This window comes from Geotrypetes seraphini, chromosome 3 (assembly GCF_902459505.1).
Source record: "Geotrypetes seraphini chromosome 3, aGeoSer1.1, whole genome shotgun sequence".
Taxonomy (NCBI): Eukaryota; Metazoa; Chordata; class Amphibia; order Gymnophiona; family Dermophiidae; genus Geotrypetes; species Geotrypetes seraphini.
Genome location: NC_047086.1, coordinates 170,367,204 through 170,379,543, shown reverse-complemented (window position 1 = coordinate 170,379,543; position 12,340 = coordinate 170,367,204). Strand labels below are relative to the sequence as shown.

Genomic DNA, 12,340 nt, shown 5'->3' with positions numbered 1-12,340 from the left:
CTATTAACCCCTCAAGCACTGCACTCTAAAAGAAAGTGATTATTTTGTTTACCTGATAATTTGCAGGTACATTATATCATTACAAGAAATACGGTGTTGCCTGTCAGAGGTCTGATGTTATGGAATAAATTACCTGAACAAATAAGCACCACGGATTTGTAGATGTTTAAGAAAAGTTTTAAAAACCTCATTTATTTGGTTGTGCAATTATTTCATAATATTAGTATGTGACTTGATTTTGTGATTTTATGTATTACTGTAACTCGTCTAGAAATAGGCAGGTAAAACATGTTTTAAATAAATAAATCCCTTATCCATTTCATATTCAAGGGAGAGGGAAGGGGAAGGGCAGGGCAATAACCACTAAAGGGGGAGGGGATGGAGGTGATGCACCTTAATCCCTCCACTGGACAAGCTGCTCAATCAGAGCACCAAGGTCTAAATAGCAATGTCCATCTTTTTAGACTTGGACATCTCTACCATATCAAATAAGTAAACCATAAACCACTTCTACCCTTCCCCCATACCTCTGTAACATTCCAGGCATGAACAGCAACCCCCAACCTGCTGTCGCGCCAGTGTTGGCTCTTCCTCTGAAGTCGCTTCCTGGACCCGTGCGTCTTTCAACTTTGGTACTAGATGTCTCTAGAGATTTCCAGCAGCCCGTTTGATATCCACATTCATTTTTACCATTATTTCCTTATATAATAGGACCCCTGAGGAAGACGATTTAGTCGAAACATGGTCTGTGTTGGGTCCCCACCTTTCAACACATATGTGGATATAATTGGTGTGGTACTTTCTACTGTGGGAATAAAATCCTGCATCACGAATATAATTTCTACAGTTTTTCTTTGCTTTTGGTTGCCTTAATATAGGTACGGTAGGCACCTTCACGGCGCCTAAGTTAAGAGGGAAACACCATTTAAAATAGTACTTACAAATAATTTCAAGGCACCTTCCAGAGTCTCCTATAGGTGCCTTTGTAGGTGTGGCTAACATAGGAAGTAGCATTAGGCATCAGTAGGTGCTTCCGGAGGCACGATTCTCTAAACAGAATCATCAGGTGATTGACACATGACCGGAGACTGCTTTTAAGGCCTAAATACATAGGGGCAAATTCTATAAGAAGTGCCCAAAAGTTAGGTGCTGATAGAAGCACTGTTTAGCGCGATTCAAGTAAAATTGGGTGCTGTTTAGTGCATCACGCTGAGTGGTACCTATTTTGGAGGCGCCCAATAAATAGGCCAGCTCTAGGCACAACTAAGTTAGGCGGCCATGCGAGCGCTTAAGCATGCTTATAAGCAGCGATTCTGTAACAAGGCGCCTAACACAAAGCCACGCCCACACCTAACATGCATAGTGCCTATTTTTTTGAAGGACGCCTAAATTTTTAGAGGTGCCTTGTTACAGAATCGCTGTTTCTTGAAAGGCGCCTAAGTTTCTATTATTGCTGATTAAAAAGCTTAATTAAGCTTGTTATTCAATTTAGATAGGCACCTATCTAGTTGGGCGCCTCCTAAATAGGTACCTAACATTAGGCGCCGGTTACAGAATTTGGACCAGTTAAGACTATTTTTGTCCCATCAGGGAATGACAGAGGAAACTTTATATGCAGTGATTCTGTAATTTTAAAATTAGAAGAGTAAAGAAGGAAAGTTTTTAAAAAAATCTCTATATCTTAATTTCTAGAATCCAAAGGAACATCTCAAACACACTTTTAGACTCCACTTATTCACTGATTTATTTTGGAATCGCTTCAGTAAAACTTCAACAGGTCTGAAAGTAATAAAACACCGATGCTAATGCTGACCCCAGACAGGGAGACAAATTCATTTTCTTGCCATCATATTTGTCCGAAAAATTCTTTGTGTCCCCCATTCTCACTCCTTTTATTGTCTACATGAAATATTGGATTGGAATGTTTCTATTATGAGGCCATTTATCACACAAACTGCCAAGCACAACAGGGCCAGAATCCAAGCCAGAACTCTCCCCTGTAGCTAATCCTGTTCATCGCCAATATGAAACTTCAAAGAATTGTACCCACAGGCACAGATTAGTTTTTACTCATTTATAAGAAGAAAAAGACAATGTGCGTGTGTGTATGTGTATGAGAAGGAGAGGGAGAGGGAGAGAGATACCTACGTATATCTGTCAATATTTTACTGCATAGGCAGCGGAACGTTTTTTTTGTTGTGGGGGTAGCCCAAAAGCTCTACCCTAGACCACACCCCACTCAAGCTCTGCCCCAGACCCCGACCCATAATAATAGTATTAATTGTACTATAATGCCATTTCTTCCATTCATTCTTCATATACACACAATATAATCTTGTTAACAATAGATAAAGGTAATCAAATAATTAACTACACAAAGCACACTGTATGCAGAGAACATTTTAATTAACTATCATTTATATTCAGCTTTTTTTTCTGAGAGGTCAAGGTAGATGCAATGGCACCTCAGTTAACTGCTACAGAAAACTTCCCTTAAGTGCCAAAGAAGTACATCATGAAATAATACATAACCCTGCAAAGAGCATAAGAATAGCAATACTGGGTCATACCAATGATTCATCTGTTTCCTTTTTTTGCAACTATTTAATTTTAATAAACAACATGCATTGCCCAAACTGTGAAGAGTTCTGAGTTCTTCAATGCCCACTTCAATGCACAAATACAGTGGGCAGTAGGATGGTGGTTTTCAATAATTTTTAAGTTGGGGCTGTTTTGAGTCCCAAAAAGCTGAAGGAGAGCTGGCAAGTATCTTCCTACTTGGGGCCACAACACCAACCAAAGTTTCTGGACTTCCATCCCCACCAGAACACCTGGCCTCAGTCATACATGCAGAAAATAGAAAAAAACCTCTTCAAATAAAGACCCACAAACTAAATGCCAGACTCTGCACACAGTATTATACCGCAAGAGAAATAGAAAGAAATGCATTTCTTCCTGAACAATCCAAAATATCAAAAAACAACAGATGTAAATTTTCAAAACTGACATATTTAAATCATTAAATTTGTTATCTGGCAATTTTTTTTCCTGATCATCTTGTTCCCTGTGTGCTCTTTATTCTGGTTCCATGGCCTACTTATGCATTTGCTGTTTCATTCCTCTCCCTCTTCACCTTTTGCATTGCATCCATCTTTGGCACTGATTTTCATATTCAGTTTTCTTCCATTTTTCTGCCTCCATCTCAAATATAACTTTCCATCTCTTCAGCTCTCCTCCATCTATGTGCACCATCTCTTCCCTCCTCTTTCCTTCCCCTCCATCCATGTGAACATCCCTTCCCTCTCTTATTTTCCCTATCCCTCCATCAATGTGTACCATCTCTTTCCTCGCTTCCTATTCCCTCCATCTATGTGCACCATCTTTTCCCTCCTCTTCCACTTCCTTTCATCCAAGTACACCATCTCCTTTCCCTCCCCTCTTGCCTTCCCCTCCATCCATGTGCCATTATCTTCTTCCCCTCTCCTCTATACATGTGTTCCCCGTTTCTCTCCATTCTGCCCCTCCCATTCAGCATCTCTCCCTTCTCCTTCCCTCCTCACCCCCAAGGTCCACCAAATAACATTCCCACCTGGTTCCTAAGCCCCCCTCACCTCAAAAACTACAATGAGATTGCCAACTTGGGAGCGATTCTCTTGCACTACCCACGGCCTCCTCTGCACAGTTCCTTTGCTACAGTCCACCAAATTGGAAATAGGAAGTTGTTTTACAGTGGGGGTGGACTGCGGCAGAAAAGTGCAGAGAAGGACCCCAGCAGCGCAAGAGAATCGGTGCCATGCCAGCACCCTCCTTGCAGTTTTTGAGATGAGGGGGGCCTTGGAACCCGGCAGGAAGCTGTTAGCCACATGAGAGGTCCTATCACCAATTTATGGGGGAAAGCCATGGCCCCTGCCCCCCCCCAATCTGACACCTATGTCTTACTGTATATATAGAGATCTAGAATATATGCTATGTTAAAAAAAACTATGCAAAGCTTGTTTTCTGCATAACTGTCATAACCTGACCAATCTCAATAAAATTTGCAATAAGACTACCCTCATACTGAAAACCTCAACTAGCAATCATTTTCATGATACATACAGACACCATTGTGATTTAAATGTTATCAGTTACCATGGTTTTCAGTCAGGAGGATCCGTTCCTTATTAAAAATTTGTATCTAGAGAAAGGATATGGTTAAGAACATAAGAATTTGCCCCTGCTAGGTCAGACCAATGGTCCATCGTACCCAGCAGTCCGCTCTCGCGGTGGCCCCCGGGTTAAAGACCAGTGCCCTGACAACAGCCCTACATGCATACGCTTCGGTTCAACAGGAACTTGTCTAACTTTGTCTTAAATCCCTGGAGGCTGTTTTCCCCTATAACAGCCTCCGGAAGAGCATTCCAGTTTTCCACCACTCTCTGGGTGAAGAAGAACTTCCTTACGTTTGTACGGAATCTATCCCCTTTTAACTTTAGAGAGTGCTCTCTCATTCTCTCTACCTTGGAGAGGGTGAACAACCTGTCTTTATCTACTAAGTCTATTCCCTTCATTATCTTGAATGTTTCGATCATGTCCGCTCTCAGTCTCCTCTTTTCAAGGGAGAAGAGGCTCAGTTTCTCTAATCTCTCATTGTACTGCAACTCCTCCAACCCCTTAACCATTTTAGTCACTCTTCTCTGGACCCTTTCGAGTAGTACCGTGTCCTTCTTCATGTACAGCGACCAGTGCTGGACACAGTATTCCAGGTGTGGGCGTACCATGGCCCGGTACAGCGGCATGATAACCTTCTCCGATCTGTTCGTGATCCCCTTATTAATCATTCCTAGCATTCTGTTCGCCCCTCATAGACTGGTGCAAGAGTTTCCAGAAAAGAAGTGGAATAGGGTAAACCTAGGATATGATTGCCAGTCAGGAAGCGGCAGGGCCCAATCAGTTCACACTAAAGAAAACATCAGTTTAGTGGAAGAACCAGGTTGTAAAGTGATGCACGAGATAAGTGTAAACTTATTGTAAATTTAATTCAAGATGATATAACCCAAAATGTATTGAAATTGGTCAAGTTTTGAGTTATGCAAATGATAAGCTTGGTAAATATAAATATATTTTTAACATATCTAGATACGAGAAGTATAGATACAGAATATAGATATCTTTTTTTTTTAATCTTTAGTGCATTTCCCCCCTCCACCAGCCCACCCTGGATGTGTATGTTGAAAGGGCCAAAAATAAGATCAATTATCATTCCTTACAGAATTCTGTCAATGGTTCCCAAACATCCATAAATTTCCTATAATGTCCCTGTTGTATGGCCATCATACATTCCATTTTAAAATATAGATATCTAAAAATATCTGTATGTATCACAGAGCCGTCCGCTTTACTTAGCTTCCCCCATGATTCCTTGCACTCCATTCCACTTATTGTACCTTTCCAATGAGTTCAAGCTTGTCATTTCATCTGTGGCCTATCATGTCTGGATTCTTAGACATGGTGCCTTCTTGTACTTGGACCTAATGCTCTGGAATTCACTTCCTTCCATCCTTCAGCTTGAACCTTCTTATACCTTAAAAAGTGCTTTAGAAACCCATGTCTTTATCTAAGTCCCCTTTTTTTTTTTTAATAATCTTTATTCATTTCAAATCTTAAATCAAGTACAATAATGACATTTATCAATTGAATTTTCAAATACACTTGAAGTCTTATAAATTGATCCTCGTATAATAAAATATTACCCCTCTCCCTTAATCATTTGTGAAAATGATTTATCACAATAATAATCAAAAATTTTACTAAAGTGTGCTAACCGATTAGCACGTGTTAAACGCTAACGCGTCCATAGACTAACATGCACAAGTTAGCATTTACCATGTGCTAATTCGGTTAGCGCATCTTAGAGGTCCTTTTATCAAGCCGCGCCAGTGGGGCTAGCACGTCGGCCATTTCATCACGCACTAACCCCCGTGGCCAGCTAAAAAACTAACGCCTGCTCAATGCAGGCGTTAGCGGCTAGCGCGGCAGGTGGTTTAACGCGCGATATTACATGCGTTAAACCCCTACCGCAGCTTGATAAAATGACCCCTTAGTAAAAGAGGGTCTAAGTGTTTAGTGGGCCTAGACACTGGGGGACCATGGGGCTTTAGAATCACTTGGTTGCTCCTTTACTTAATTCTCGTACCTGTCCCTCTATGCTGTCCTGTCCAATTAAGGAGTTCCTTTCAGTATATTTGATCATAAATTGCTTTGATTTGCCTCACATAAAAGGCAGTATACTAAGGTCCTCTTTTACTAAGGTGCGCTAAACGCTACCATGTGCATTTTAGTCTATGGACGTGTTAGCGTTTAGCGTGCACTAATTTGATTAACGCATGCTAATCGGTTAGCACACCTTAGTAAAAGAGGGGGCAAGCTCGAAAACCATACATATCTGTATCTATATAGAGACTAATATATAAATCCGAACACCCCAGAACTCGAACAACTTGGAATCCAAACTATTTTTTTAATTAAATTTTGCCCCAGAATCCGAACGCTGCTTTGGAATCCGAACGTACAGGAATTGCAAGCGTTGCTCAGCCCAAAGCGTCAACTCTGACGTAACTTCCTGTTTCCGCCTGGGCGGTTCGCGTCAGAGGAAAGCTTTGGGCTGAGCACCACTTGCAGTTGCTGATCTTGCTGGCTATGCCAGGGGGGCCCGATCTTGCTGTCTCTGCCTGGGGGGGTCCGTTCTTGCTGAGTTTGTGGGACCAAGGAACAGATTAATCCAGTTTCTATTATTTTCAATGGGAAAAATTGTCTTGGAACTTGAAAGTTTTGGAATTCAAATGAGGTTCTGGAAAGGACTAAGTTCGGATTCCGAAGTACCACTGTATATAGATTTATTTTTAGTATTTATATATCACTTATAGCCTAAGTGGTTTACATTCAGGTACTTGAGCATTCTTCCCTATCTGTCCCCGTGGATCACACTCTATCTAAAGTACCTGGGGCAATAAAGAATTAAGTGACTTGCCCAAAGTCATAAAGAGCAGCAGATTAGAGATAGAGATAGATATCAAGTATAGATTTTTTAAAAATTTCTAAACATGTTTGGGGGTGGAGGAGAGGAAGATTACTAATGACGGATATATTTATGCAATCCAGACATATGAGGGACCGCTGAAAAGTTCTCAGCCCAGCCAAGAAGAGAATGATGTGGAGCCATTAAACTTACAAGTTATTCCACACATTTCTTTAGCCATTTCATTTCAATGAGGCAAATGCATCTAGTAAATGAGCGCAAGTATAGGGAAAGCAAGCTATTGTGACATCACTGATGAGGTTGGCTCTTAGGCATTGGTGGAATGAGGCATTATGACATCACAATATGAGGGGCTGATGAAAAGTTTTCAACCCAACCAAGGAGAGAATGACGTGGAGCCGTGAAACTTACAAGTTATTCCACACTTTTCGTGACACATTTCATTTCAATGAGGCAAATGAATCTAGTAAATGGATTCAAGTATAGGGAAAGCAAGCCATTGTGACATCACTGATGAGGTTGGCTCTTAGGCATTAGGAATGAGGCATTATGACATCGCAATATAAAGGGCTGCTGAAAAGTTCTCAACCCAACCAAGGAAAGAATGATGTGGAGCCATGAAACTTACAAGTTATTCCACATTTCTCTTGACACTTTTAGTTTCATTTCGTATCACTGAAACAAAAAGTGTCAAGAAAAGTGTGGAATAACTTGTAGGTTTCATGGCTCCACATCATTCTCTTCTTGGCTGGGCTAAGAACTTTTCAGTGACCCCTCCTAAGTGAAACTGCTTCAGAGTCAGAACTGTCCATAGTATCTCTTCTGCTACTCTGTGTCCAACAAACGCTGAGCTCTTTTACAAAGCCACGGAAGCAAAGCTGCCACGGTAAATACACCAAAGCTCATAGGAATTGAGCGGGCTTCAGTGTATTTACCATGGCGGCATCACTACCGTAGGTTTGTAAAAGGGGCCCACTGTCTTTCAAAATCAGCAGGGCTGTAGCATTTATTGAAAACTGCTAACAAAAATATTCTAACATTGTGTAAGAAATGTGTTTTTAAGTCGAGCTTGTTTCATTGTGGATGATGACATCGCCTCTGGTCCTTGGGGGCTGAGGGAATGTAAAATTGATTTAGCGCAGTGCAACAGAGCTTTCTTCTGAAAGACATTTTGATTTACTAGTCTCGAGGATCAGTTTACACAGCCAGCAAGCCCTGCTCCGGATACAAATAACTTATAATTCTGACATATAAGCATTTCGTGACACCTATTTATTACTAAGAACTGCTCTATTTCAGCTTCTGAAACGTTTATCCACCTCAGTATGGATAGCATGATTTTATACATATAAACCAAAACTCCCTGATTTTAGGATGTGGTTATTGATGTGGACTACTGTTAAGACATGGCACTAACTCATGCTATTTTAGCACAAGTCTCATTTTATGCAATGAGATCTACTCTAATTACTAATAACTCGAATTAACAATATAATATCCTGTTTTAATGGTAGCACACATTGATAACCTCCCCCTAAATCTGCAGTTACACAATTAATTCTTTTTTTGCCGTTGTTATACTGCCATCCTTTGTTTGGCCACCGCACATTGTCAATGAACTTGTTAAAAAAAAATGCTTGCATAGAAAATCAATTCAATGAATGTTTCAAGCCAACACTTCTGACAGAGGTTTTTCTGGGCTTAACACTGAGAACTAATGTTGTGGATATCTGAAGACCTTTCCTCCATTTTTAATAAATAATAGGAAAGTAAAATTGATAAGCTCATATGAATATTATATAAATTTTTCATGTTCTTATGGAAGCCGCTCAGATTTTGAGATGTGCGGGATATAAAAGTTTTAAATAAATACTGTAAATGAAAAATTAAACAGTGAAGTTGATCATGTGATTAGTTTGGGGTTTTTTTCTTATACCTGGTGCTCTTGAGTTAATTTATTTTATTAATTTCTTTGGATTTTGTGTTTCATATGGTGTTTCATATGGTGTTTCATATTTTAGCATGGGTTCCATTTTACCCATGAGATCTAGGTATTAATAGCTTGCATTAATAAAACCTCTTTGCTGTAGCCTCTTTGATGCTTCCCCTCTTAATCTGCAGTTACACAGATATTCCAATTTATATAATTTTCCTCTGTGCAGTACGTGTCTCTTAACTGCATTTTGATTTCAGTGTGATAGTGTTTTATCACTTTTTCAACAACCCAAATCTCTTTGGCAAAAGAAATATTTGGGGGGGCTCTTTCCAGTTACCCAAATTGTTCCTTCTTCTTCTTTAGCCCTTTGCTTTGGTAAATTATTATAATACTCAAATAACAATTTGAATATTTTTTAAGACTTTAGCAATTTAAATGTGTAATTTTGTCTTACAATGAATGGATGGCTAACTGTACTTTTTCTAAGAAAAGCTCGAAGCTGAAGGGGAAAAACAGAGCAAAGCACAATTTAATCTTTTCCGCACATCAGCAATTTGATGTGGGGATTCTCAGACACAAAGCCCGCTCTTGTACGGGAGAAGAACGGCAGGCCGTACGAAAGAAGGAATTAGATGGGAAACAGGGGATTAGCAAGGGGAATAATGCAGTGAAGGAGAATATTATGTGTTCATATGATCTCACTTCCAGTACAGGGTATGTCAGGATAGCATATCAATTCACAAGTCAGCATGCGTTTTGGACTTTTGGGTTATTTCTTCTAACAGCTGCCATACTTTTTTTTTTTTTTTTTTTAACTGACAATGCCCAAAAGACCAGCTTTCAGTAACAGAGTGGAGTAAATATTAAATCAAAACAGAGGGATGGTATTGCACTTTTGAGAACGGCAGTTTGCTTGTGATGGCAGGGTTTGCATTGTTTCTCTTATTCAAGCTTGTCCATCCTAATGCCTAAATCCGGCTTAATATTTTCTTCCCCGCTCATGACCTTTCTTTTTCTCGCTGTATTCTCTTGTACTTCTTTCGTAAGGCACCCACCTACCTAACAATAAGAAGCACACAAAATAGCATTCATTTTTAAAAGGTGGGGGAAAGGAGACTGCGAGGACAGCAGAATTTAAAGCCAGAAACCTGAGAAAAGCGACAGGTAACTGGACACCGCTGCTCGCTGTTCACCGGACCCTGCACACCAAATTGAAGTGCTTACAGGCTGCAATAATTTATCACACCTTGCTTCAGAGCAGGTTTCCTTAGCAATGTAGCACACAGAAGGAATTTGCTGTTCACAGAGGGGCAGAATCAGCCTACTCTCCCCACCCCCACCCTGGGAGGAGGAAAATCGGGATAACCCATGCCTCCCCTCAGTTCCAAAACCAAAACCTAAACCATCTCATTATCATGAGCTCGGGTAAGTACATTCACTTACTGTACTGGGTCGTGTGCAAGACACTCAGGGCCATATGGGCGTTTCTCATTTTATGTATGTGACATAGTTCATAAACCTGCGCCCCCCCCCCCCCTTGGAGACTCTTTAGGGGGAAAAAAAGCTGCAAACAATAGCCACAATTCATTTTTAGGACTGGACAAGTAGTTCAGAGAGTTTCTGAAACCAACAATGTTCCAGCAAGAAGCAAAGCCTATAGTTTTTGCACAGGAGTTTGCCATAGGTGGTGGAGATAAAACCACATTTAAAAAAAAAACAAAAAAACACTTTGTCTTGGAACAAAAATCTGCAGCACTTGATCAGCAATGGAAATTAACTGTACATGTTCTACCCAGTGCAGAGTTTCATGCAAAATATTTCAGTTCCACCTGTTTTCTGTTTAGGCCAAGATGCTCTTGGTAGATCAGTTAATTTTAACCCTCACCAAATAAAGCAGAAATGAGTTGACCACCTGTTAATAAAACTGTATTTAAATTACGCGATTGCGTCTAGTGAAACACTTTTTCCATGGTATTTCATTTAGCTTCCCTAAAAGGATTTCCCAAATCTACATACCGAAGTCTAGTTGTGCGCCTTTAACCATTAGATTACAGATAGAATGTATTGATTTACATTTTCAATATAAACAAAAAACTCTGAAAGTACAATAGAGTCAACGTTTTCAGAGCCTGAAGGTATAAATTCCCTGTTCAGCCATTCCTTACACCACAGGCCCACCACCACTAACAAGCTTTGTCAACGTTGAATTCTGAATTACCTGATCCGGGAAATGAGACACAAACCTTTTTTCTCCCCCTTTAAGGAGAGTGAACTGTATACACTGTCATTACTAGGATAGTTCAGTTTATTAAAAAAAAAAAAAATCTGATATACCACCTTTCCTTAAATGCAACAGCCTTTCCTTAAATGCAACAGTGGTTTGCAATCAATATAAAAGGTAATATAGGACATAGCCAACAATCATAAATAAAAAAAAAACTTACCTTACTGAACTTTCCCAAACTTCAAAGATGGCCTTTACAAAGCTGACAAAGCAGGCTGGGCGTCAGGATGGAGTGAGGCTGTGGGCCATTCTCTCTTTTCAGGTAGTCTTCAAATATGTCACTCTGCTCCCAGCCTTGTGTGACTTAACCAGAGAGTGGATGTGGACAGTCAACAAGCCCTGCTTGGACCACTGGCTCCCCACACCCTTCTGTTTATAGAAAGCTGACTGGCACTCAGAGGTTACCCCCATCGACAGCTCCCGGGTATCTAATGCGCTGCCTTTGTCCCGAGGCTCTCCTAATGAAACCACCTTCCCCACTCCCTGCTCGCCTGCTGTCGCTCGTGACGCATCTGCTGCTTATTGTATAAAGTTCCCCGAACAGTGAGGAATCCTCACCGGAAACAATGCTGGAGGCGAGCCTTTTGCACGTTTCCATTCTGCGGGCTCTTGTTTTCTGCCACGTCAAGTTTGCCCCCTGATCTTAATCTGTGCCGATTTAATAAAGAAAACCCAAAGACTGGGACAATTGATTGCACTAGGGCGACACAAATATTTTTTTTTTTTTTAAGTCCCTTTGCCCTCTTTAGTTTGGGGATTTTTTTTCCCCCTTTCTAGTTTTAAACCCTCAATCAATAAAAGAAGATTCCTGTCTCTTATGCAATGTGGATCAGTCTAAATTAAGCGGTATGGCCACGCTCTGCAGCAGCAGAGGCGGGGGGGAGGGGAGCATGAGGCAGAAAGTAGCCCGGAATGGGTGCAGCAAACTCAACCCTTTCCAACTTGAGGCGCGCGCTGGATTCCGCGATGATTCTGCTAAGGAACCGGCCTGTGATTGACTGATCGCACATGTTCCTCGCGCACAACAGTTCCTTGCACATTGCGCGCGAGCAGCTGAGCGTCCCAACAGCTGCACGACACTAGTAGGTTTGCCCTGGCACCT

At 40.8% G+C, this 12,340-nt stretch overlaps 1 protein-coding gene across 15 annotated transcripts in view; it reads right to left on the bottom strand.

Moving 5' to 3' along the window:
* The window catches only part of EYA4 (EYA transcriptional coactivator and phosphatase 4), a 443,388-nt gene that overhangs the window by 202,111 nt on the left and 228,937 nt on the right, over positions 1 to 12,340 (bottom strand). The window contains exon 1 of one of the 15 annotated variants that reach the window (XM_033939339.1): positions 11,399 to 11,849. The exons of the other annotated variants lie outside the window; for them this stretch is intronic. The gene's annotated coding sequence lies outside the window, so the exon portion shown is untranslated. Of the gene's footprint in view, positions 1 to 11,398; positions 11,850 to 12,340 lie in introns of those variants that run through there. 15 annotated transcript variants of the gene reach the window in all.